The following is a 24,256-nucleotide window of genomic DNA, read 5'->3' as shown; positions in this document are numbered from 1 at the left end:
GAAAAATTCCACTGGAATCATATTGACTCTATATCACCCACAGAGTATTTAGTCATGCACTTTATAGTTCTGTACCAGTTTCATGGAAGAACAGTCATGATGTCAATGCTTAATTTTATTTAATTTTATTTTAAAAGCTCAAGGGCAAAGATGTCTGAAACTGCCTGTGAGATTAATCATGTTTGAAATTAAGGCTAAAAACTGTAACAGTTTTAATATTACATGTAACTCTGTGCTATGTCTAAGTTACAGAGTTAAACCAGATGAGTTGAGTGAATGAGCCCAGCAATTTTAGGTGATGCAATCCCCAAATGTACCCTTGCAAGTAGGCGCTGACCGTTTTTGTTTCTTCATAAATTGCAGTGGTGTCTCAATCCTAGGCTAAGCCTCATTGTGTTACTATATCCAAAATAAATAAGGATAATCTAATATAATCTAGGAATATTATGCTAAAGGCAAGGGAGAAAGCAGCTGGAGAAGCTCTGCTATCTGATGTAAGGAAGGGAAAAAAAAGATCAAGTCCATTGCATCCAGCTTTTCTTCCAGTATGGAGCTCATCTTTCTCTTCCACCTCATATTTTCCTGACGTTATATTTCTCACTGTTAGTAATTTTTAGTCTCTCCTTCCAACAAAACAGACCGAGCATATTAAGGGATGGCAGCGTGTGGAAGCAGTCATGGTACTGCAGTTGGAAGAGGAAAAGCTGCACAGCACCTTCAGGCTTTTGGCCAGTTTGGTGGGAAGCCAGATTTCAGCTCATTCCTGTGGTGGCAGGATATAAAGAGTGTTAGAAAGCAGGGAAGGGGGTGGATTTCCATCTGTTTAGGTGGGAAAGTCACAGTGTAAGGGAAGGCCTGTCTTCACATTACCCATCAAAAGCACCTTGGATAGTAAGCATCTCTTTCGCCATTTAGAAAAACAGTCAGATACAGTAAATTGAAACTTTAAGTCAGATTAAAAAGAAAAAAAAAATAGAAAAATAAGAAGGTGTGAGCTTCAGTAAAACTGAACCTTGAGTTATACTTCCATCATAGGAAAAGGTCTTTGCTTGCTTCATGATCACAGAGTTCAAAGTCTTTATTACCACTGCATGTTACTTTTTCCAGACCACTGAAAACATTAGTCATTTTTGTTTAATTCATGAAAAACAGGCAGAGGAAAACTTTGAAGTCTCACAGTTAATTGCCTACTTTTGTGTTTTCTAACCACATCATTTATTACTGAGGAGAAACCCTACTGGTGACCAGAGCCTTTCCAGAGCAGACCAGGCAGAAGAGTAGTGCATGCAAACAAGCACCCTTTCCTGAATCAATGCTTGGGAGCAGAGAGTTTGTGCAGTCTGGTGTCTTGAATTAACCTGACTTACACAACATTGTTGAAGTACCAATCATCAGCTCTACATTTCTGTTTCTTTCTTCTTTCCCGCTGAGATTCAGGAAAGTATTTGCCCTGCTGCATTTGAGTTGACGAGCCCTTAGCATTCCCACCTGCATTGAGCAACATCATCTTGCAAGGTTGGATCATCACAAGTCTGCCATATTTAAATACTAGGGACTTGTGCTGTTGTTATGTGTAAAAACAGGAATGACACCTTCATCCCAGGAAAGCAGATGACCCAGAGGATTTAAGTTTGCCATCCTCATCCTCACATGGGTCTGGTAGGGAAGTACGCTGTTAAAAAGCAGGCCAGGAAAGGCTGTAGCTGTGTATGCCCATTAGGAGACACAGGGCAAGGTCAGACTGAGCACCACTTTAATTGCCTTAGCAAAAGACACCATTGCAATTCTTCATGAAAATAATAGGGAAGTAAATGTCAATAATTACAAACTTTGTTGTTTTCCGTTACTGTCTCACGTTAAGTTCTGTATTTAAAGGTTCAGCTGACTGGTCTTCATAATATCTATAAATTAGGAAAAGCTAGGTGAGAGTAAAACTTGGCTCCTGAGAACTGATGAGTTCATGTTTACCATTTGTGATCAAAAGACAAAGTAATATTTCTCACAGCATTTCTATTATTAGGGCTATTTATAAACAAAATGGTTTGTTTTTATGAATGCATATGATATTTTCAACACAGCTATATAAATAAATGTGCACTTACATTTATAAATCTGTGATACGATTTTTAGTAATTGCTCCTTTCTTTCCATTAAAGTCTCTGACAGAAAAGGGAGTTAAAGAAGTTATTATATGAATTCTAAAAAAGGACCATCTAACTTCATGTCCCTAAAAGTAGTTAAATATTTGGTGAAAATGATGAATTCTTGGGTACTGATTCATGTGATCTGAAAATGCCATCCATTTCCTGATTCACCTTCATATCTCTTCCAGGAAAAAAAAAAATTTACAATGAATACCGTCAGTCAAACAATTTTTATGTGTCTGTTTTTCTATCTTTCAGCCAATTCCCTGAACTGAAACTTTCAAAATGAAGAGGAAGATAAGAGTGAGAATGAAGAATGCCTTGGAGAAATCCAGTCATAAAGTTTGAGGAGTAGAAATAATAGGAAATATTAATAACTCTGGTCTCTTACATAGGTCAGAATTCAGACTGAAATGATGTAAAGTTACAAACCTGAGACATAAGGGCTATTAAATTTGAATCAAGATTCACAGATTTTTAAATTAATACATAATAAAAATATTTGCTTCTTCTCCTCTACTTTGGATGGTAATATATTCTGCTGCCTTATACAACTTTCCAATATAGACTAATTTAAGTTTTCATTTTTGTTTTATATTAGCCCCAAGACACATCTTCAAACTAAGCCAGGGTATATATTAGCAATCCATTAGTTTCTCCTCTCTGTCTGCTTGTCCCTAATCATTAATATTGAATTCCTGTGTTACTACATCACCCAGCAGTACAAGTGGAATTCGGATAGAGAGCACAAACACACCACACACACACTCATACATAAATGAAACTTTATCACTGCCAAGAAGTCTAAAACACAGAACTCAGAACTCATAGATGACATAGAGCTCATCTAGACTTCAGTTTTGTGCTGGCCTTTTTGGGGATGAGAGGATAGAGAGGATACTTGGCATAACTCCTGGAGTCATAGAATTAGACCTTTGCAGTTTCTAAAAGGAATTTTAACAAGCTGTGATGGCCTCATAACTCAGACAACATTTCTGTGGCACTGATCTAGCACTAGGAGCACTATAAGAAGCTTACCAAGTGGTAGTGGAATTGTCCGTGCTATTTAATTTTATGTAATAGTAAATTCCTGAAGTAGGCCAACATCTAAGTCACTTTTAAAAAGTGATTTATCTAAATTACTGTGAACCCCTGTGTGAACCATATTGTTTTGCTTTTAGCATATCTTAAATCCACTAAAAATGCACGTAAATCAAATAGACATTAACAAAAAAAGACTGATCAGTAATGGGTTTTCTTATAAAGAGTGTGACTGTCTTTAATGAGAGTTCATTTACCCCTCTAGTTAGGCACAGACAGCATATTTATGTGACCAAGATCCCACTTGCTCTCTGCCTTTTCACTCTCTAAGACTGACAGTGAACACAGTAAGGTAGATGTACTCGTCAAGAGGGGTTTTGTAGGAGGGAAGAGAGGCAGCATCTAAACAAGCTGCATGACATACTGTAAGCATTTTTCCAGCCATGCACTTCCTGTCAGATCATTTGATAGCAGCAATAAAAGTTACAAGTCCAGTTGAAGTGATATTTTCCTCAGTTGCTCCTACACTGTATTCAGTTGCCTGTTAGGAAAGAACTAGATGGAGTTGTTTAAATACAGTCTTTGTAATCTGGAATTGTTATAGAGCAAAATGCTTAACAACTTGAAAGTGGCTATAGAAGCCAGTACTAGGCAAAGACAAAAGAGAAAATAAATTAAATGACTGAGTGTTTGTTACTGAGAAATAGAAACAAGTAACCAACACACACACTGCAAACCCATCTGAATTCAGTTACTTTGATGATTTTACTGAGACACTAAAGCACCCTCCTCACAGTCTGGTCTTTCTTTTGTTATCAGTTGAACTCAGGCCAGACTAGAGCAATGAGAGTATAAGGAGGTACCTATGTCTTTCCTGACTTGAAAGGAAGCCCAGCCCACTCTTTTACAATTTTTTTATGCATCTTGGTATCACTTGAGAATTTAGCAAGTGTCATTTTTGTTGATGTGTTTCAAAAGTTGCCTATAAGCAATACCAAAAATCTGCTAAGAATCTCTGTTCTCTGTTGAGCTGAACTCTCTGCTGTCAAACTTTAAGCTTTCATTTTTTTGCTCTGTCCCATAGTGATCCCCAAACTAAAGAGCTCCCACCATTTCCCAAAAAGCTGTGAGCTTTGCTGGCAAAGTAAAGCACATCCATTTATTGCAGGTGGACCATTTAAAAGTGTGCAGCTATTTTTCTACTATTAGTTGTTTTTTCATTCTTTTATATATATATATATGTATATGTATAATGTATATATGTATATATATCAGCCTGCATTGTAACATTGTCAGTTCAGGGTATAAGAAAGGTTATATTCATAATGAAAATGGAAATATGATCACTTGGTGGTACTAATTTCAGTTGTATTGGGTTTTCATGACAAGATTCAGGTAGAGGAGGGGCTGCAGGTGTGGCTTCTGAGAAGCTGCCAGAAGCTTCCCTTGTGTCCAACAGAGCCAATGCCAGCTGGCTGTAAGACAGACACGCTGCTGGCCAGGGCTGAGCCCAGCAGTGATGGTGGTAGCACCTCTGGGATGTAATATTGAAGAAAGAAAAAAAGTTATTACATAAAAGTAATTGTAGCCTGAGAAGAGAGGAGTGAGAATACGTGAGAGCAGCAGCACTGCAGACACCAAGGTGGGTGAGGAAGGAGAGGGAGGAGATGCTCCAGGTGCTGGAGCTGAGATTCCCCGCAGCCAGTGGAGGTCCAGGGGGAGTAGAGATCCACCTGCAGCCCACAGACATCCACCTGCAGGTCCTGGAGAGCCCCATCCCAGAGCGGGGGGATGTCCAGAGGAGGCTGTGACCCCATGAGAAGCCCAGGCTGGAGCAGGCTCACGGCAGGACCTGTGGGCCCATAGAGAAAGAGGCCACCACTGGAATGGGGTTTTGACAGGACGTGGGACCTCTGTGGGTCCCACTGGAGCAGCCTGGTCTTGCAGGGCTGCTTTGCATGGAAGGGACTCACACTGGAGCAGTCTGTGAAGAACTGCATCCTGTGGGATGGACTCATGTTTGACAAGTCCATGGAGGACTTCTCCCATCTTCCTGCCCTGCTGGGGCTGCAGCATAAAACCAGTTATAAAGTTAAGCCCAGGAAGGAGGGAGTGATGGGTAGAAGGAGTGCTGGGTGTATTTAGGGTTTATTGTACTTTTTGTTACCCTACTCTTATTTTGCTTGGCAACAATAAGTAATAAATAATGAGTTCAGTGAATTTCCCAAAGCTGTGTCACCTGTGTTTTGCCTGTGATAGCAATGAGTGAGTGATCTCTCCCTAACCTTATCTCAACCTGTGAGCCCTTCATTATATTTTTTCTCACCTACCCACCTGAGGAGGGGAATGGCAGAGTGGCTTTGGTGCTTACACAGTGCCCAGCTAGAGTCAAATCACTAACTATTACTACCTAACATTTGGGTGCTTGACTTATTGCCCTCAACAATAATTAGTATTCTGTATAGTATAAGTTCAGTTATTAAATATGCATCACTCTTATTCCTCTCCATAGCCTGAAAACACTGTAGTTATTGAAATTATTTAAATCAGAAGTAACATGTTCAAAATATTTTTTCTTTATGTTTTGCATAATAAAAACTGCTTTGTTAACAGTATTGCATGATAATTATTTGATTGGACACATTGAAAACTTGTAAGAGGTTTTGTTTCAGAAGGGGACACCTAGTCTGAGTCTGCTCTAGGAAGCCAGAATTTGACTTGTAAAACTTGAAGTCTCATTGCAGAACACTCAAGCAGGAGGAGGGATGTGCGACATGCTACTGAAGATAAAAAGACCCCACTATTTTTTGCAGTTTTGCCAAGCTCCAATTCACTTACTAAGTGGTTTTACTACTTATTCAGACTTGGGGGTTCATTAAAGACACAAGTTGACAGGGAAGACCAAAACCCATGTTCACCTTCCAAGTCCACTGTCATACTTTAAATAGTACCAGAAGATAACAAAAGGAGACCAAGGGTTAATGTCTACACATCTTGGAGCGCCTCTTGTCTCTAGTGGACATTCTCAATCCAGAACAGAAGCTGAGGACTGGGGGATTGGTTTGTGCACTGATGCTGCTGTGTAAACAAAATAAGCCCGTTCACCATTTGTTCTTCCATCAGCCATATGTTTACTAAGAATTCAAAGGCGAAAATTTTAAAAATTGTTGTAGTGTGATAGAAATGTTAATGAAATAATTTGCATAAAAATGTCAGATTTCAATCGGGTTTGTCAGCAGGGGATAGAGATTCTAATTAAAAAGCCGAGAGCAAGTAAAGGAAGAAATACACAGGAGCTACATGTGTAATGCTATCCTCTTTTTTGTAATAATCACTTCCTTGTACTGTCAAAATGAAGGCATTGATAACAGAACTCGGTTGAAAAATGGAAAAAAGTACTTGAATTATCCCAAGAAAAAAATAACAGTCATCCAACTGCAGCCCAAAGTCTCCATGCCTGCCAACATCCTTGACTTTTCACAAAAATAGGCTATGAATTATGTCCCAAAGACACAGCAACTTGGACCAGAAGATAAAAACTAATTCACAAGTTAAGAACATCTCTGTGGTAGTGTGTTGTTAAGTTTCTTGTGTTATTCCCCCAATTTATGTATTGTTCTCCCCTATTATGTGTAAAATGGGTTCATTCCCCCAGTTTTTCCCGCCAGTGCTAGCCTGTCAGCTAAGTTGCTATAGTAACCGCTATTCATAGTTGCCGATATGTAATTGCTCCTCCCCTGGTTTCCCTTATAAGTGAAAGTTGTTTCCTCCCTGTCCAGTCAATCACTCCCTTCCTCCTCCCAGGTTTCGAGAACCTTCTCCTCTCTGGAGATGGTGGTTGGCTGGGGTCCCAGGACACCTCCTTTACCTTTTGATTATTGGTCTCCATGGAGTGTCAGTTCTGTGAAGTTCATCCCCTCACCTTTCCCGATTGGCTCCGCCTGTACCCACCCCCCTCCTTTATAATCCTGTTTTCACCCCCTATGAAAAAAACTTTTTCCCGATTGGTTTCCCGGTGTTTGGATCCGGCATCACCTTCAATAAACCGATGTTTAACCCCCGGGAAATGGTCAGCTCCGTTCCTCTCCTATACCAGCGATGTACGCCAGTCCGCAGCCAGCACAGCCCGAGGCCATCAGACGCCGAAGGGTGCTGGCCAGGAATTGCAGAGGGGCGTCGGCCTTTCGCCCTCAGCTAGTCGGACTCTAAACTTCGGGCCACATATGTTCTCCTCTGCACATCTCCCCAAAGCTGTTCATTTTGAGTGAAAGTGGATAACTAGCACAAAGGAAGAGACACATTCATTCCAAAGTGTGTATGCATGGGAAAATAGCAAGCAGTCACTCAACATGGTAGACAATTGGGAGTTTCCGGTTATAACACGATAAATCATGTAACCAAAAAAAAAAAAACCAGTCTGACACATATTCATTAGCATCAGCTTCTGGGAGACTTTTGCATAGTAATTTCTTCATGAGACAAAAGCAAATGCAACGTCACAGCGGCTGCACATGGAAGCAAGATGCTCCATGGAAAGAGAAGTGAAGACTTTTCCCTAGGCTGTCTCCTATGTCTGAATGGTGACACCCTCAGCTCCCCCTGCTTTCCATACCCTGGAGGAGATGTGAACTATGTTCCTCCATCCCTCCTGATCATGCTGCTTCCACCATGTCTCCTGACATCTTTGGAGAAAACAAGCACAGATCAGCTCCCCCAGACCTACAGTATAATTGATTTTATTGCCTTTTTACTTGCTCAGGTTGTTCAGTAAAGGACCTCAGGTTTTGTCTAAAGTTTTCTAGACTACTCACATTTTTACTTCTCTTGTTTTAGGGAGGGAACTGGAGAGTTGTTCTACTATCTGAGGGAAAAATTGTATGAACTGGAAAATTTCTGTATGGTCATAAACACTTTCATTCTGCTTCTGTGATCGAAAGCAATGTGAATGGACAAAATACTGCTGATTTAAAATTTTATTTCACAATGTCTGAGAAAATTAGTTTCAAAACACTTCTACTAAAACTTTAATGGCTGATGTTCCCAGGATCAGCAGACATGGACCTGCCATCAGGAATGCCCTAGATATTCCTTACAGCAGATTGTCAGGCAAAGCCTCCCAATTTAACAGGGTTGTTCTTCATTAGATGCAGGATGAACACCTGTAAGCATTTAGGAGTTTTGTTCAGTAGCAAATACTTGGAAAAGATTTTTTTTTCTGACTTGAGTGGGAGCAAGAATGGGTTGTAGCATTTCTGTGTTGATACAACCAAGACCTGTTTAAGGAAATTAAGTGCCTGCAATTTTCTTTCACACCAGTGGGATTTGCAATTAGAGGAAGACTAATACATAGTATAAATAAATAAAGCTCAAAGTTCCTGCTGTATTTAGTGGCATCTTGCAATACACCACAAGTCTTAAAACTGACACAGCATGAAAAGCATCCTTTAAACCTGAATCAATTATGTTCTATTTGGAACTCTATGAATAATCACACAAAACAAAATTCAAATGCATATTCTGTATACCAAATGCAACTGAAAAATCAGCAGGAAAGAACTGAGAGTGTGCCAAAATACTCCTTGGCTTTGTTAGCTAAGATCATGAAAGAAAACCAAAATTGAGTCTTTTCATTTTAAATTATAGTTTTCCTTTCTGTTCTCAAATTCAGATCACTCATCCAAAAAATACAGATAACTAACATATATCCTATGCCCAACTGTTCAACATCAGGAGTACTGGGGCTTTTCATCTATTTAAGAGCACAACAATACTGGTTACTGCTGATAATGTGTTGTCATCTACAAATACCACACCTGAGGAAACCACAGATGAGTTTGTAATTCTGTGTATTTACTCAGTGGTTAGCACAGTAGGACCCTGGTTTTGTTTGGAACTACCAACGGCATTAATGCTATAGCAAAAAAAAGTAAAAAAAAATCAATGACAGTCCTTCTGTTTGACAGAAAGTTACACACTGTGATATTCTGTGGAGGCTGCTACAGATAAACTCCACAAATCTGATGGGAGAAAAAGCCAAAGATGTTCGTACTATAATCAGATATAAAGATCTGAGAATCCCTTAACACTGCCAAGACCCAGGAATGGAGTGTCTAACTATGTCTGACTGAAATATCTTTAAGGGTATATTTGGTTTCTCAGAAATTAATTATCTAACATACATCTTTCCTTGGTATTTATACTTTTTAACTCCCTTCTTTGTAACTGAAGGGCTGAAGAACAAGTCATGCTGATTGTTTTGAGTTTTTAGGATTTTTTCTTTCTGGTAACATTATAAATGAAAACGCATTTTACTAAAGCCTCTGGAAAAGTAATTTGTTATGTCACAGCATGTGTACAGCTGGGTTTGATGATACCAAACCCTGCTTGTGATAAAACCAGTAGCAATGGCCTCAAGGAAGGAAGGCTAAACGAAGAAAGACTGACAGCTTGGGGGCTCAAACTAGTTTGGGTCATCAGGAGCTAAAAGGGAATGTTTTAACTTGCCAATCAATTGCTATTCCAATACCAAGGCAGAGTAGAGGCCAAATTAACACCTCATATCTCATTTCAAACACATTCCCTGCCTTTTACCAAAGTCCCTTTGATTATTTTAGAATAGAGAAGGGGAAAAATGTTCTGCTATGTATATATCACTTAGAGCAGTTTCTAAAAAGATTAGTAAAAGCATAACAAGAAATACTGAATTTTCAATGGAGCTTGTCATGGGACAACTTCAATTCCACCCACTTGAAGAAAGCAGTACAGCTCTTCCAAAAATTCATCAATATCCCACTTGTTTATGTTAGTTCAGTTCAAGGTGACCTGATTAAAAAAGCTTCATCTTGGAAAAAACCAAGAGGCTTGCACCACTGTCTGTATCAAAACAGAAAAACTTCTATCCCTCCAAATGTTTGTTATTGCTCTCTTAACACTGAAAACACAGTGAAGGCACCACAGGCCCAGCACAAACAAGGCTGACTCCACCAGCATCCCACCAATGCTTGCCAGGAGCTCAGACAGTGCTGTTGCTCTGGAACCACTTTTTAACCTGATCTCTGAACAGCTGGTGAACAAGCATACAACAAACTGCAAGTTCCTCAGTAGATAGTAATAAGCGAGAACAACATTAAACAAGAATCATAACTCCCTTCAAATCTCACCCTGTGGCATCTCCTGATTCTGTCTGATAGCTGGGTGAACAAAAACTCTGAGCTCAGCTACACAGTAGAGAGCCAAGAACAAAGAAGGAAAGCTGGAAATGCTTCACAGAGTTTATTCACCAGTGTGGGTGCTTACTTTTTTTAGCCCTGTTTTTCTTTAGGGCTGGAGGATTGTTTGGCACAAAGGAAAATTAATTTAAAGAGAAGCAGAGATGAAAAGCAAGCAGATGAAGAAAAGCAGAAAGATAAAAACAAAATGAAGGGTAAGGAAAAAAAGAAAAGGACAAATTATGTTGTCCTTGATCGTGTCAACCAAATAATAAAGTGTTTCCTCAGTACTTTGCCTGATATCAACTCACCCTTTGCCAAACAATATTCAGATAGTCCCTCCACCCAGAGCACTCAAATTCTTTAGTGTAGGAGATGGAATATGGCAATGGTCCATCTAGCCCAATTAACCTGTCTCTGATGGCCACCCATATGAGATTCTTAAGGAGTTCAGCAAGACAAGCATACAGCTGCCCATCAGTGATTAATGGCTTACAGACATCCAGTAGTGCAGGATCTCAGTACATTTATACAGTCCTCCATAGACCTGTTTCCAAAATTTCTTCCATCACTGATGCACCTACAGCCTCTTAGGCTGAGGAATGCCGCACCTGAGGTGTGCTTTGAAAGGGTGCACTCCCTTTTGATTTGAACAGCTTCCCACCTAGTTTCCCTCATCATTTTATCATAAGGCAAAGTGATTAGTCATTACCTATTTGTCCTCTCCAAACCACATCCACTTCTCTGAATCTCAATTTTCTGAAAAAGGAGGAATCAAGATTGTAAGCAGCCTTTTAGGCTTAAGGATGCTATGAAATTGCATAGTACTAAACCTCAAAGAGAAGCCATAGGAGGTTATCTTGGTTTCTCTCTATCCTTTTCTACTAATTTCTAACATTCAGTACTTTTTTTGAGCATCACTGAAAGCTGAGCTGATGTTTTCACAAAAGTAGTTATTGCTATTCCAGTATCTTGCTTCTGAGTGACAACAGCAAGTTCAGAATCCATCTCTTGTGAAGTTAGGATTGCTTCCTTCTCTGTGTGTCCCATTATTAGTGCACACATGGAATTTCACCTTCTCTCTTATCATCTGTTCACTCCACATTCTGAGATCTTTCTGCAGAATTTGTAGCTGCTCTTCATCTTTGCTACCCAAAATAACTCTACATCATCTGCATGTCTTAAGTATCTCTTGCAGCACATGAAGAATAACAGATCAATTTTCATCAGATTGTATTAAACAGAAAAGCTAAAATTAGTATTACAAGCACTTGAGAAAAATGCAACAAAACGCTATGCCTACAAATGAAAACAGCATTCCACTGATCTTTGGTGGAGTTGGGAAAAACCTACAAAACTTGTCATGATTACAAGTTTACACAGAAGAGTTTTGGTTTCCAAATAATTTGGATTATTTCTTTGATCAGCAGCATCAGAATGGAAGAGACTACTGCCAATTCAGTTTGAAGTCACCATTTTGAGCCTTAAGGTTAAGATCTGATGATGAATAGTGAGCTTGATGCTTTGACAAAGATATACAAGCCAGAAGAACAACTAGCATTCAAGTGTTTTCAACAATGGTCAGTCAGTGAGCCTTGTTATTTCTAGAGTTCTGCTGAGGTTACTGAGGAATTGAGAGCAGTACAATGACAGAACTGCAGCAGTGAAAACAATTAAGTGTGAGTGCACAGTGCCAGACCAGCTCACAGCTTGCAGCTCATTTCAGCTTCTGGTTACAGCTCTAACTAGACACAATTTAAAGCAAGCGAGGAATACATAATATAACGCTTTTGGTCAATGGCTGCTAAATATTAAAATTTCAGACACCCTTACCTCATAGATAATAGGTTGGCACTTCCCCATATTTTTCTTCATTTTAACAAAGCAAATATGAGTAAGTTAATTTACATAAAAATACAATTTCCAAAGTCCCCTCTGTACTATCTGAGGTAAATAAAGAAAACTAATTGAAGAGGTCATGATGAAAAAAATAGTGGATGAAGAAATAAATTTTTTTCTGGAAAAGCTTAATTAAATTCTTCATGTAATAAACCTCTCTGGCTTTTGAGCACGTTGAAAAAATTTGGCATAAATCTTTACAAACAAAAGAAGCATAAAAAGTTGTAAAAATTAGAAGAAAAATATATTGATGAAAACAAAGGGGAAAAAAAGGATTAATATCCCTTCAAGCACTGTATTATCTTCTGATCATTCCATTTTCAGGGATTCAGCTAATGAGTATGAAAGTGTGACTGGGTCATCATTTCCAGTAGACACAGTGGGTTCACAGCTGTCTGCATTTCCTTCCCTGTTATTCAGAGATTTAAGAAAAAAATCTGTACAGGTAGTTACTTGGGAGTCGAATCATATTTTTAACAAGTAGCCAGAGGACAAGGCTGGGCTTTTAAGAGAAGTTGTTCCCTTCTATCAGTTTAATTAATTGTGGCTTCCGTAGAAGAGTTGTGGCTCTTCATACTGTAAAGGCTTCAACAATTTATATATCAGTCATGATGTAACAGGCTTGTAATACCACTATTTTAGCTAAAATTTTTTATTAATAAATAGGAGTACCTCAGAAAATACCCACACATATCCATGTTCCAGTTCTTCAATATTTAAAGAATTTTTATATCCAGTCTTAGAAATATGGCACTAAAACTATCTATCTTATCCATCAAGGATCTGATCAAAACTAAAACAATAATGCATTGAATAAATTGAGCAATTCTGAATCAGAGGAAGGCATCAGACTCTTATATGAAAAGATTATGCTTACAGGCAAGAGAAAATATAGCACATACATGCAACTAGCCTTTTATGATGAGCCTGTTATCTAAATCATCTAGTAAAATATTACTAAAATTTATAGTAGTAACAATCATGATGATGATGATAAAAATCAGAAAATATACAGGAAAATCTAAGTGACTAAACCCCCATCCCAGGCATTCCCAAAGTGAAGCCAAGGTAGGCAAGCATCAGGCAAGTGTCCACCAGGCAATTTCTACCACAGCTAAAACCAGCTCCCACCAGGGCAGAGCCAGACATGTCCTAAGCCCCCACGTTGCCAGGTGCCCACCAAGCCTGTGACCTTCTGAAAGGGGTGGCAAAAACCATATTTACTGGTTAATGACTACAGAAGTTCCTAAGTATCGCCATGCCTTTCAAATCGCATTAGATGGGGAAAAGTCCTAAATATCAGTGAAACCCACACATATCATACTGGATGCATATGAACATTTCAAAGGGTGAAGAATACATGAAAGATGTCCCATTTTTAGAGTTTTCATGGACCTTCAATTTTGGAAGAGACTGCAAGAAAGCATTAGAACCATCTTACCTTAGTAAATTCAGCTGTAGCTAGATTTGGTACCTGCTTTTCTTGACAGATATCTATCTGTTTCTAAAGGCATCCAGCTAAGGAAGACATCACAGTCTTCATGGATTTCTACCCATAATTTTGCAAATTATTTTTGTGCTCCTTTACCTTAAACTGGCACTTTCTTTGCCCAATTGTGATGGAGAGCAGTTTATTTTCTCCATTTTCCAGTTACCTTTAATGCTTACATAGACAGTGCCTTCTTTTTAAAGGAAAAAACATCTTTATTCCTTCATAATTTCCCCATAGGTCACATTTTCTGCATTTCCAATAGTTCTTGTCCCTTTCTTTCTGATTTCCTCCTGGTTTCATCTCACCGACAAGTTCCATTATCATCTTAACCTGAATATCTCAGATACTGCTTCATTCCAGAATTCTCTTCCCCAAAATCTTACCTTCATAGGGTAAGATAAGGGCGCTCCTTGCTGATATGCCCTTGGCTGCCATCTCAAGTTCAGTACAGCTAAAACAGAGTGCTATCTCTCTTCTTCAAGGTATCTCTTCCCTGCCTCTTCTCCAGATTCCGAAAGGACTCTTCCTGTCCTGCTAAAATCACCCATAACTTGGATGCCAGGTTTAATTTAGACTCTTTACTATGCCCACAGAACCATCTCTAAAACTTGGCCTTTTTCATCCACTCATGCTGTTAAAGCTCTCATTAAGGTCTCAATTAATTTACAGCTTACTTACTACAACATCTTGGCCCCAGAAAAGGCATTTTGGTCTTGGGCACATCTCTTTATGCACTGCTGCCAAGACTGTCTTCAAAACCCACCAGTTTGATTTGCTCATGCAGCTCTTTGCAAGGTCAACAGTAGCCATCACAACAAACAAACAAACAAAAATTTAAAGAAATTGACAGCTATTTTCATTCTATGAATAATCTTTCATTTATTATCCAGGAATGACGTTCAAGCTTTAATTAGTCCACCTATTGCCCTGTCTGCTTATTTGTTCAAAAAGCCTATATGGAGCTACCCATAAATATACATAACTTTAGGCTTTTCACTTCCCTAGTCCCTTCATGCACATGTCTTTGCTGTAGTGCCTAATAATTCTCCCAAAAAAAACCCCCAACTGATAATTATTAATCTGTTATTGTGTCAAAGGAAAGCACATTTATTTGACATTGTCCCCTAATCTCCTGGAACATTGGTTTGTCTTCAGTTTTTCACCCTTTATTTTAGATGGACAATAGGCTCTGTTATGTAGTGAGTGCCTGATCTGGGCTTGAGTGTCCTAAGAAAAATAATGGTAACAAAATTAGTACTTATATTGTATCACACAGAAATTGAATGATGCAACCCAGCAAATAAATTCCTAAGATAGGATCTTGCACAAGCATTGTAGTTCAGAAAGTTTAGAAAAGCACAAACATCTGCCAACAATTGCAATATATTTGTTCTCATTAGAGCTGCAGAGGCAGTAGTCCTGCTAAAACTAGTATAATTACATATAAATGATGTTGGCAGACTTCACAAAATGTGTCAGAAGGACAGAACCAGATGTTTCCTGTTCTGCATATCCTCATTAGGTTTTACACCATCAATTTGCAAATAAATGTGAAAGTCTTTTTAGTGAAGTTTCTTTAAGTGTTTCTCTGTTTTTCCTGAAAAGACCATCTTCTAATATTGAACAGAGATAGTACATAAGTTTCCAATCACTCAGACCTTCTAGGCAATTCAGTTGATCTGCCTGGTATCAGATGCTCATATTTCCTTAATCCTCGAATTTACTTATATTTTAACTCATTTGTAATTTCATTCCTGTGTCCAAACTTAAGGCCCTAAGTCTACTTCCACAAAGTTCATTCCAGTGCACCTGTCAGTGTGATGTGTCTTGTACAAGAGTGATTAATGAAGTCTGTGCTACTGAATAGAAGCCTATTTCTATTTGCATGGGGTCTTTTTGTTTTTTTTTTAATCTTAGTATTCCCAGTTTTCCATGCTCTCCATAAGCTTTCTTTTGGAGGAACTGCAGTAGCCTGGATCTAGTGGGCACATATTGCAGGTTCAGGCTTTTGTGTCATCTCTCTGCATCTTACTCTCGATCTCTGCCATGAAATCCAGCTTTTCTTTATCTATTTCTTTACCTACTTCCATTATCTATGCTTTTTTTTTATTATTCCTCAGACTGTAATACTTACTCCTACCCACTTGCAGATCCCCTTACACATGGTGACATAACTTAATACAGTGATGTAGTCCTAAAACCTATTCTTTTAAGGATAGTATTTCCTAGAAGCAAGCATATCCCTTAGCAATAAAAGGAAACGTATATTGTGTATTCTGCATCTCAAAGAGGAATACTTGTAATTAGGAAAAAAAGACAGTAAGTAAAAATAAGCTGGAGTTAGGAGGCATGGGTTTTCCAGCAAGTGTTATAACTTAAAAAAATACACATCTCCAGAAAATTTACTGGTAGAGCATTAAGAAAGAATTCAGTCATAAGGAGGGAGGTAAAAACCTCACTTATTATATGCCTTGGTACTGTTTCTTCTGATAGGTAATTCCTGATTAAGTAGTCAGTGCCATGGCCTGGTTCACATTGCACTGATTATGCTTTCTCAGGCAATGAAGGCTCATGGTTACGCCTATTTGATCTCAAACTACATAGAAAATATTGCTCTCTTTTGTCTATAGAGGCTGGCATGAATTGCAAGAAATCTATTAGGTACAAATGTCCTGGATGCTTAGAAGCTATTAGGATAAACAGAGTTTAATTCCTTCCTTCTCCTTTTTCTTATACTCTGGTAGGGGGCCAGAGGAAACCCATGCATAATGCCTTATTCCTTCTATTTGCAAGCATTCTGAGATCAGAGTCTTTCTGCAGAAACAAAACAAAACAAAACACTTGAGGTGTTTTTGACAGTGAATAGGTCTTTAACTGGACTTACGGTTTAGACATTGATCCAAGGACAAATCACGAAAGAGAGCACAGACTGACAAGAGATTGTGTCCTGAAAGGAAAACAAAATGTAAATAGTTGTCAGCCATTGCTCTGGGGGGGAAAAAAGCCCAAGGGGCTCTTTCATACTTATGCATACCTCACAATGCTTAGTGAGGTATTTTCTGGTCTATGGAAACCTTTAAAAGAAGACTGAGTGCCTTCCACTGATTCCCTTGCGTACAATGTTTGTGTATTGTCTCCATCTGGGTCCGCATACAGAGACCATGTAGCAGGGATTATCCAATGGTCCCAGTGACAGCCCTTTCTGTAAGCCAGCAACAGGTTTTATGAGAAAGATGCATCCTTACGAACCCTATCGGTTTAAGCCGAGACAGGAGACATATAAAGCTGTTTGACATTCCACAGCTTGATATACCAACCTCTGCCAGCTCTGCAGAGGAGGAAGGGTGAGGTCTGGCTTCAGGCATTGCATGAGTGCAAGCTGACATGTGGTGTAACAGTCTGAAACAGTCTGAAATCTGTCTCTGACAGATTTATCTTGAGGTTACAGATGACTGTCCAGATGGACTGGAAATCTCTCCTCTGGAAGGCATGCAATTGCTATTTGTAGTCCATTTGAACTCCAGTGAGTGACAATTTGCTTCAGTTTCTCATCTGATTCAGCTGTTGGGAACAAAACTGAAGTTCAAGGTTTGTAGCGCTGCCCAGAAATCTATGGCTTTGAGTAAGCAATTGAACAGACTTAACTGCATTAACTCCATAAGCACAATGGGTTGATGAATACTTTCTATATACATCCTTAGCACCAGAGAGAGTCTGACTATTACTTTGCTGTGAATCACAGATATTTTATGGGAAAGAGGTCACAGTATGGAAGCATGCATCTGGAAAGGAGCTAAAAAGTGTCCTTAGTGTCGCAGACATCTTTTGGTGAAAATCTTTACTTTAGGAATTTTTCCCTTCTGAAAAGCTGAGAGGCCTCAGAAACAAAATGTAATCAATGGTTACCTGCTGCTGTGGAATGCATCAGGTGGATTTTTGATTGGACTATCTTGAATGTTTACAATTAATGGCCAACCACAGATAAGATAGCTTGGACTCTCTGTCCGAGCCACAGATATTTGTTATTCATTCTTTTCTATTCTTAGCTAGCCTTCTGATGAAACCTGTCTTTCTATTTCTTTTTAGTATAGTTATAATGTAATGTATATATCATAAAATAATAAATCAAGCCTTCTGAACATGCAGTCAACATTCTCATCTCTTGCCTCATCCAAGAACCTCTGTGACCATTGTCACACCTTAGCATTATAAAAAGAGAAAGAAGAATACGATCTCGAGACTGAGGCATCCAGTTTCCTCAAGCTAAAGATAGAAATAAATATTTGTATTTCTATTTTGGATAAATTAATTGTCACCAGTAGACTTTTCCCCTTGATTTACAAAACACCAATTACCTTCCAGTCAGATATCCAATAAAACAAGGGTATATTTTTTCACATGCTATTCATTAAAGACTTCCATGAAAAAGATAAAAAAAGCCACAAAAAGAATCTGTAATTGATGAAGAAACCCAAAAGAGATTAATTCTATGGTCTGGCTAAAGATTATTCTATCTCAAATCTAAAACAAAGGTAAAGATGAATTTGAAGGCACTGTTTGGAAAAAACTGTCACTGTTCTTCCACATATCACCTTGAGCTACCTCAGTTATCTCACATATTGTAAATGATGGCAGCTTTTAAAAAGGAAAACTATTTTCCTAAAACATAACCACTTGGTTTTCACTGCAAACACGTAGGTACTCCATAGTTGTCTGGCTCTGATATTTGCAGGGCCTCCACCAAAAGACCAAGATATATTTGGGCAGATATTTTTCTTAGGACTTCGCATTCTATATGTTAAGCAGCTTAAAAGACTTCTGCCTTCAAAAGAGAAAAACTGCACTGAGTTCTCTTCAGAATTTTTGAAGAACCCTTTATCATCATAATCATTATGGCAAATTATATGGAAAAATAAGTAATTGTAAGGACTAAACTTCCAGTGTTACTCATGGAAATGTAAACATCCTTCACAAAATGAAGCCTTGTATTATTTAGCTTGAGACGGAAATCTGTTCACAAAGGCAGATGCTTTGTTCTGTCAGTAAGCAGTATTTACATAATGTTAGTTTGCTAGGCACAGTTGGACTGAAATAGAGGAGTACTTCATTTATTTTAGTCTGGCCTTTGAAGTTATTTGTCCCTGGGAACAGCTGTCATTAGAGAAAGCTGTTTAGTTTTCTTAGCATCTGGCATTATAGTACCTAGTGTCATTTTAAAAATAACTTCAAGATGTCTTCTCTAAAACAACATCACTAACTTGTCTCCAGGATCTAAATGGGTTGGTAATTGATGGCTCTTTTTCCTCTGATCATTGATTTTTCAGTCTTCAGGGTAGTACCAGCTATGGATGGCACCTCTTGCAAAGCTCTGAGATCAATTGGGAGCAATGTAAGAGCAGAACAGTGTGTACTCATGTCATGATGATGAAGATGAAGGGTTCTTGGGAGAAGCTGCAAGGTACATCCTCATGATTCAAGATCTCTGTCTTCTTTGCTTACTAGGTGTTCATCATCTCTGTCCCTAAAAACTTATCTGAGAGTACTTCAAACCTGAGGACACAGGAGTATTAGGCCATCCTAATTAGCAGTACGCTGCAGATAAATGGGAAGAAAATATGCTTCTACACTTTGATGAACTCAGCAGTAAATTTACTATGTATAGTACTGAAGAAGAAATAATCTACACCAGCAATAGATTACTATAGTCATTTTTAGAATGATGATTTAAGTTTAGGATGATAATATGGAGCCTGTGTCAGTGTTGCAATTGTTATATTTAGAAATGAAAAAATTGTATTAAATGTTTTGTTTTATTCTTTGCAGAATTCTGGTTATTAAGGGACTAGAGTACCCTTATAAGCTGAGTTGGTTGGGGAAGAGTCCTCAGTGGTGCTGCTACCAAAATGATACTTTGAGCTCTGTTCTCAATCAGGAAATATAGGCATATATGATCTTCCTTTCTTCTGTTTTTACGCCTCTGTACTTTCTCTGCATCAGCAGTGGAAGTTTGGCACAAAACACCAAGCTTGTCCAATTCCCTGCTTTTAGAACTATATCCTTACTGACAGCAAGAGAAAGATAATGGAAGATCATAAAAAAAGATAAAAAAGCTTCAAGTTTTTACTCTTTGCTTTCAGAGAGCAATCTCATTTTGTTGTTATGCCTGTATTTTCTTCTCCTGGAAGAGAATGACTGACAGATGAAGCAGCTGAATGTTTTTTCTTAAAACAATGTAGACAGAAGCTTTGCCTCTCTGGAGAGGCACGAGTCCCTCATGTTTTGAATCCAACTTTTGAAACCACTGTGATGCCAAATATGCTGGGAAATATTTTTTTACAAAAAAATTTAAAAAACAGAATTACTATTGGCAGATTTTACAAGGAATTAATGCCTGTTGGCTTGAAAAGGACAGGTTGCAGAATGAACGACAGATGAACAGATATTCAGGGGCAGTATGAGGGAGTTCTGGAGCTCCTGTCATTCTTTCTTTTATGACCTCACTGGATGAAGAGCTGAAAGAATTACTGATCAGTCATTTGGGCCAAACAACAGCACTGTTTGAAGGCTTTAGTGCTGTATTCACTGAAGTATAGCTAGAGTGGTTTCTAAACAGATGAGCTCTTATTGAAGGACCAAGGAGTCTGAGACTTAAAAACAAAAGTTGAAAACGGTCCTCCTGCAAAGTAAATAGCATCTGTTCAGAGAGCAGGAGGTTTAAATAGACACTTTTTCTGTATCACTGAGCTCAGCACTGACAGCTTAGCTCCTCTAGCCAATTTTTCTTATGATATTGACTTTGGACAGATTGCTGGGCTTTGGTTTGGGTTGGTTTTTGGTTTTGCTTTGTTAGTTTATTTTAATATGACAAATGCTTGTTGTTCCAAATGAAAAATATAAAGTGCCTTCATACATAGATCAAAGATCTATGTATGATCAAATTTCTTGTAGTTTTTCCAGAATTATATAGAAAGTTTGTAAAGACTCTGATTTCTGGCAGGTATGTCCTAGAGAACATTCCATAGATAAGATAAAGGAGAGTTGAATTATATTTCTGATGATCTCAGATTTCACTACTGTCCTGGATTCAGCCAGGACAGGATTAGTTTTTACAGTAGCCAGAAGGGGAATGTGGCCAGACTCTTGTGTTATTCAGTACCTTTGTCAGGTCACTTGCCAGAAGCAGAAGTAAAGGATTCTCTCTCTTGTTTCTTGTTGGGGGAAAAAGTGTGGTGGGCAAAATGGTCCTGTACTGTTTTACTTGCCATGTAAATAATTTTTTTGTCTTATACCTTTTGTCATTAAATTGTTGCTGTTACTGTTAGATTTCTTATTCTTTTGCTGTTTCCAGTAAATTGTTCTTATCTCAACCCATGATTTTATCTTTCATGCCTCCAGCTCTCAACTCCATCACCAAACAGGAAGGGGAAGAGGAAGGGTCAGGGAGTGAGTAAGAGGCATCAGAGTGCGGAGTCCCGGTGAGGGCACGAAATCAGAGAGTACTATTCCTAAACTATGACAACTAGCAGTTCTGAAAGGTAGCCATAACACACAAATGGCCTGGTGCAGGATAGCAACACAGAGAATGCACTTTCTAGTGATTATGCGTACCATACTTCCAAAATTTATATTTCAAATTACACAGAAAGGACAATTAAACACCATCATAAGCGTGGCAGAAGAATCAGGGTCTAAGAAATAAATAATTCCTAAGAAAGAAAAAGTTGACCTATGACACCAGTCCAAGGTCAGTCTTAGTGGATAGTCATCCTCCTCTAAATCATGGTGCTTGTAGAAGAGGTTCTTCTCTCTTAGCCTCTTATCACCATCACCTACAAAAGTTTTGGCCACTCCTCTGTTGGTGGTGTAGGTTGCACAAATGACATAGAACTGGACAGATTGCCTTGGACAATTTTAACTATATACATCAGAATTACACCACATTAGGAAAAGAAGGGTGTTGTGATAGTCACAAAAAACTATTATATGCCCGAAAAATATGTTTAACTTCCTAATGCCGAGTCCTCCAACTAAAAACCAATGCTTCACATGGCCAGAGCGCAAACTCCACATTCTTTGTCCCACTCCACCATTTCCATTTGCCTGTGGATGAGGACGGGGTAGCAGACACTCTTGTGCTTCCCTATTTCATGCCCAAGCCATAAGCGCATTATCTCTAACAAAGCCACATTTGAGTGAGTGGAGGGAGTTGCTCCCAGAGGAGCAACATTTCTCATTTTTCTGTAAGTAAAGAAGTCAAGCACAATATTTAGTTATGGCCAAACTTCTCTGAAATGTAGTCAATGATCCAGAACATATATCCCAGTCCTTGGACCACCTCCATCTCTCTTGCCAAAACAAGAAATAGCAACCATGCACACAGACAACAGAGACCGTATCTATGCTTGCCTTATATCAGAAAAGGCATTTTTCATAAGTTTGCAAAATTAGCAAGATTCATGTTTTATTTGATCACAAAATCAACTCACATTAAACTATTGGGTTATGCTTCTTTGATTCAAGATCATAGGACAAGTTTGTTTTGCTGTAAACTTATTGCATATTTTATTCCTACACAGGCAATGGAGCAGCCTTAATGCCTTTTCTTTATGAAGGAAAAATACATTTATTCCTTCACGTAAATATTTTTATCCTTTCACGTGTTCATGCACAATGGAATCAGACCTGATAAATACACTAAAAAAATTGCTTTCCTTCTTAACAAATCTTACAAAAGTGTGACACGTGGCTAGCAACTTATGCCAACAGCAATGTGTACTAGATGGAAACTGAAAGGCCCAAGCCATAGCCAGCATCTGGTTGTCACCTTTCAGTAATGGGTCTCAGGTGTCTATTCTGATGCAGCAATAGTGGAGGTTGCTTGTGCCTGCAGATGCAGCCAGGCAGCATCCAGCATGGCTTGGCAGTGTGCTGCTGACCCTTGATCAGCTACAGATTCTGTCTCTTTTGTAAATGAGACCTTATACAAAAAGGCTTTTCCAAAGAGCTTCAGTGCATTTCATCATCATCTCCCTCCTGGGGAGCAAGTTCCTCTGAGGCAAGCTCTTCTCTTTAAAGGAGCTCATACAGTTCAGATAGGTGTTAATAGCCAGATTCCAGAGGGATCATCACTTCCCCTTCCCTTTCTGCCTCAGCAAGGCTGAAGAAGGGATTTTTTTGCTGTGCTGGGATAATGAGCCATATCTCTCTCTCAGTCCTGTTGTGACTCTTCCCTGATGCTGATCTTGCCACCATTGCTTTACATCTCCCATACTTTTTAACGGGAAAGGCTGCATATTAATCTGGAGCTCAAACACAAGGGTTCCTTCCAAACCAGTGTTCAAAAGAAATGTTTTATCTCCTTTCACTACATAGTACAATACCACGGTCCAAGTGGTAAAAGGTGGCATAAGAAGGTACTTGATGTATTGCACTTACTTCAAATGCAAATTTAGTGTGTTTTTATAAAGGCCAAATCCCCCTTTATGCACACACTATTCATTAAGAATTAGCTGACAGAGATCTTTAACAGAGGTATTGGTGCAGAATTGTCCTTCACAGAGGGATTTTCTATAAAGATTCTCAACTACATTCAAATTTATTCAGCTTCTCCTGACTAGAAAAACAGACAAAAAGCAAGCCATGTACTCATCCAGTTTTTCATGCACTAGCCAAATGTGGCAGAGATCCATGACAAAAAAGCCTGTGTAGTAGGAACTACAGAGGATCCTACTGAGGTAAAGATCATCACGGGCCCTTTTGTCATTTGGACTTTCTACTGCTGATACTCTGAGCAGCTGCAGACTGTGAAGCTGTTTCCTGCCAGCCCTTCTGTGGGAAGAAGATACTTGTCTGCTGCAAGGAGGGTACCTTTTGCTCTCATTGGATACTTATCTGTGTATGGAAATGGCCACATGCCTGTAATGCAACATATGTCTCAGACACTGCAGAGAAAAATATGTTATGAAGCCAATAATTGTTATGGGACTACTCCAAGGCAAGCTACATTGATTTTACATCATAACATTTTGCAGCAGGATGAAGCAAACACTGCCCTCTCATGCACCTGAAAATAGTTTCTGCACTGATTCTCCTAAAAGCTGCCCATTGCACATCAAGCAGCAGAAATGAGCACAGGATATTTCTGAAATGTTACGGCACTGGCTGCACTGCTCACCCACAGCAAACCAGCTGCAGCAATTCTCGAGTAACACATACAAAAGGAACATGTTCAAGCTCCCTGGCAGGAAGGTGCATTCCTTATCCCATCTCCTGTTTCTATACTGCTTTTATTCATTTCCCAGCAAAATAAAAGAAATTATCAGAAAATTCTAATACAAAAGGGCCGATCCATCATTCCACAGTATACAGAGGAAAAATAAATTTTCCCTTTGCATAGTTAAAGTCAGAAAAGACAGCTGAGTTATACTTCAGTGGGCCATTGAATATGACATTGATGCCAGAGCAAGAAAGGA

The 24,256-nt window shown here is 38.8% G+C and overlaps 1 non-coding gene across 1 annotated transcript; it reads left to right on the top strand.

Annotated features, from left to right (window-relative positions):
- The first annotated feature begins 2,247 nt into the window (after positions 1 to 2,247).
- Positions 2,248 to 2,316, top strand: LOC135444741 (small nucleolar RNA SNORD123). The gene has a single exon (XR_010439269.1). It is a non-coding gene; the product is annotated as a small nucleolar RNA SNORD123 (small nucleolar RNA).
- Positions 2,317 to 24,256: the final 21,940 nt, after the last annotated feature.

The sequence above is a fragment of the Zonotrichia leucophrys genome, chromosome 2 (assembly GCF_028769735.1).
Source record: "Zonotrichia leucophrys gambelii isolate GWCS_2022_RI chromosome 2, RI_Zleu_2.0, whole genome shotgun sequence".
NCBI classification, from domain to species: domain Eukaryota; kingdom Metazoa; phylum Chordata; class Aves; order Passeriformes; family Passerellidae; genus Zonotrichia; species Zonotrichia leucophrys.
The sequence above is the reverse complement of the archived record's forward strand: the minus strand, read 5'-3'. Positions and strand labels throughout refer to the sequence as shown.